Source organism: Micropterus dolomieu, linkage group LG06, assembly GCF_021292245.1.
Source record: "Micropterus dolomieu isolate WLL.071019.BEF.003 ecotype Adirondacks linkage group LG06, ASM2129224v1, whole genome shotgun sequence".
Classification (NCBI taxonomy): domain Eukaryota; kingdom Metazoa; phylum Chordata; class Actinopteri; order Centrarchiformes; family Centrarchidae; genus Micropterus; species Micropterus dolomieu.
In genome coordinates, this window is record NC_060155.1 from 22,136,158 (window position 1) to 22,140,242 (window position 4,085).

Consider the following 4,085-nt stretch of genomic DNA (forward strand, 5'->3'; position numbering starts at 1 on the left):
TTTCTTCATACATGTCTTGAAAATCTTCTATTTACAGCATCAGGAAATTCTGCATGCTACCATACATTGTACAATACTGTTTCATGTGTTTATACACAGTATTTCTTTTGAAGAAACGCCCACTATGACTTTGTGTCGAGACCTGTGTAAACGTAAAACATGCTGCTTTAAAGAGGCAAAGCTTGGCAGATGTCATCCAGTAAAGTTGACAACTTGTGAATATTAAGTTTAATGAAAAACAAAGCTCTCAAGGCAGACAGCTTCAGTACATTTTTATTAAAAAAAATATGCCTTTCAATATTTTTGTAATGTCATGTGAAATTTTGTACAATGAACCTTTTAAGACGTATCAAAAATAAAATGTCTTTACTAAAACACAAAAGATCAAATGCAGTGTACTGTGATGTTTTTTACTCTCTGTGTCATACATGACTTAGAATCTCTGACTTATACTATAATTCAGTAGTCGACCAACTGTGCGTGAGATGGAGAGATCTGGGCGTGGGGCAATGGTAGACTTCCATGCTCAGCTTCCTGTGGGGAAATAGTGTGCATTCCAGGCTTTAACCCCTCTCCCCAATGGCTCTCTAGAATAATATAGACTCCACACAGAAAGTATGCCAAAGTGGCAGAGTACATTTACATATGAGAATGCTTAGAAGCAATATAATTTGCGTTTAGTGTCTTGTATTATCCTTATGGACGGCTTTGTTTCCACACAAAACCTAAATAAACCATATATATACATTGACCGTGTACAGGTTGTACCATTTAACTCATATTTACTGTATGTGCCAGCATATCATTAGTTGGGTTTTAGGCCAGTGTGTTCACATAGTATCCTAAGCTGATTGATTTTACTATGGATCAGGCACATCGCCCGGGTGGAGATTAGAGTTGATTAGTTTAATAAACTGCTAAATGTGTTTAGTTTTTATGACCACACCAGGGGTGATTCTATTGTGTAACAGCTGTCTTGTGTTATGACTACTACTAAATAACTGTTTCCAGTGCCTTAATTGGGCACAAGACTACACCCTACAGAGTGTGTGCTCTGTGGTAGTGTTTAGTTTTTTGTAGACACACTATCAGCATGTCTCTCTAGGCAATGTTGGTCATCCACTTTAGATGGATTGTCAAAAAATTTATTCATGGTCCTCAGAAGATGACTGACTGACTGACTTTTTCCTTCTAGAACATTATAAGTGCATTATATCATGATTTTATATCATATCATATATCGTGATTTCTCCAAAACTGCCGAATGGATTTCATAAAATTTGGTAGAGATATCCATGCATTTTCAAAATTTACTACATGAGTTGGCACAGATTTTTGTAAACATATTCATGGCCTATTGGCTATACACTAATGATATGAGTGAAATATCTTGACAACTACTGGATGGACTGCCATGAAATTACATAGACATGTCCCCCTAAAGATACTTTGTAATAAGATGATCCCCTAATATATCTATGTAGCGCCATCACCTCAACATTTCATTTAGTACTTGTTTAATACTCAGTTGTACTTGTTCAGTGCTAATGTTAACACACAAACACACTAAACTTAGATGGCGAACATGCAGAACATGTTAAACATCTACCTGTTATTACTGTCATAGTAAGCATTTTAGCATCCTGATGTTAACATTTAGCTTAAAGCCACACTTTACGTAGTTGCTAACCTATTTCTCTTGTTATGACCATCCTTGGAATGACAAACTGTTGTGTAGCAGTTTCCTTGTGTTATGACTACGACTAAATAACTTTTTCCAGTGTCTTAATTGTGTACAAGACTACACCCAGGGTGTATTCCTTTTGGTAGCTATTAGATTTCTTACCCTCGCGTTTTGTTGTTAACATCCTCTGAGTACATAATTTCCATCTCTCTCTGTGTCTTCCTCTATCTAAACCAAATATGGTGCACGTTTGATCGAAGTGATCAAATGAAGGTGTCAAGTCTCCTCTGCTACCAAACATGGCAGTGCCTTTAATTCCATCAGTGTTGCTCTCTCTGTTTAACAAATGCCCACATCCAATGCCAAAACCTTGACATAATGTTTATGTGTGGGAACCAAGCCTAACCCACTCCATTAAACCATCAGTGGTGCAAGATTTTCTCAAAGATATCTTCACTTGTAATTGAAAGCGATAGAGACTGCATGCTGAGTATATTTTTAGTATTCAAAAGTTCAACAAATGGCACTGTCCTATGTTTTTTTCACATTTTCAGCTGGACCCATTTTTCTTCTTGGGATTCAAAGAGGCTTTCTTGATCAACGTTACCGCTTAACATTCTAATAATGGAATCCTTTTCATGTGGTTTAGAGAAAAAGCTGTTGTGTTTTCCCACCGCAGTTTAACCCCTATTATTTGTGAAGTAATTACCCTGTGTGATTTATAGATTCTTCTCATGAACTTAGTAGCCCTGTTGTGGTTGCTCTGAAGAAACTGTTTACCTCCTACACATACACACACACACACACACACACACACACACACACACACACACACACACACACACACACACACACACACAATGACTGTAAACGACCACCCTCTTTCCCACTAAAATTGTTGTCAGTCACATCTGTTTCCCTTGAATGACTAAACTGGTGTAATTTCTCATCACACAAACACTGTACCGACACTATAGAGCATCTTTGAGTAGTCTTTTTCAATGTGAGAGCTGTTTTTGGCTGTCCCAGGGGTGGTTTGGTCAAGCTATTAAGGAAAATACAGCCATAATCAATTTGTAGTTTTTGTTAAAAGCTCACTCAAGTTATGAGGCGTTAGAAGCAAAAGAAGAAATCTGACCTGGTTCATTATTCTAGAAAGGCTGTACTTCAGAAAGTTTGGCCTGTCTCCTCCTGCAGTGAACTTGAAGCCTGTCATAGTCTGACGCCACATGACATTATTGGCAGTAGTTGCTGAGGTCATTTGTCCTCTCCCTGACAGATGGAGGGATGCTGAGAGGAAGCTAGGCACACCCTCCAAATGCCCTGGCTGATAAGTGACCTCATTACAGCTCCACTGGGCATGTTTTTCTTATTCACAGAACACCACGATGATGGCTGGCTCCCCAGGAGACCTCAGCTTTTTAGCAGTGCCAAGCTCTCGGACTTTCTGAGAGTTTTTCTTTACTTGGCTCATGGCACACAATCAGTTTCCAGGACTGTCGTTATCAGCCTGAAACACTTACATATACACAGAAATGCACCACATGTTTAATCCCTCTCTTTACGAGAACATTTGTCGCTTGTAAATTTTCTGTTTGAGTGGACTGAAACAAAAGTGAGGCGAAGATAGCAGGCCTTGAACATGTTATGTAAGTCTTCTATATCTGCCCCTCACTCAGCCATAATATGTTGTGTACGTGCCCAGAAGCACTCAGTCTTAGAGTACTTTGGGTTATAGTGCTGCAGCTGTAAGTAATTCTTTCTCTGTGTTTCCCTCTTTCCCTCTTTCTGTCTTCATCCTCCCCTGTGTCTGGAGAATGTAAACATCAAGGGGGAGACCAAATCTCTGCCATCACAACCTTCCTTACAGCTGATATGGAGACAGGGCTACACTGACCGGGAGCCAGAAACAGTCTAATGTACACAGAGGGATCATAACATTTTGTTGACAGTTTAACCCTATCCTGGAGGTTTTCCAGCTCAACATCCCCATCAACGTCCCCTGAAGTGTTGGAAGTGACACCATGGATGCAGAACAATCAAAAACATTTTTTCTTTATAGTGTATTTTATTGCTGGCAATGGGGCCTCAGGATAATGATGTCGGTCAGTCTTTTGGTAAGTAACAAATACTTTGCCCCAAAGCAAAATATCTTAGCAACATGTTTTGGGAAGCAATTACTGCCATGAAATTTGCTCTGGATATTTGTGGTCCTCAAAGCATCATTCTTAATGGCTTCTCTGACCTTTTGTCTGATGCCACCATAAGGTCATGGTTCGGTCATTTACCCTTGATTGACTATATTTCAAGACAAGGTATCCTGAAAAACTGCGATGGACTGGCGACCTGTCCAGGGTGTACCCTGCCTTGCGCCCAATGTCAGCTGGGATTGGCTCCCCAG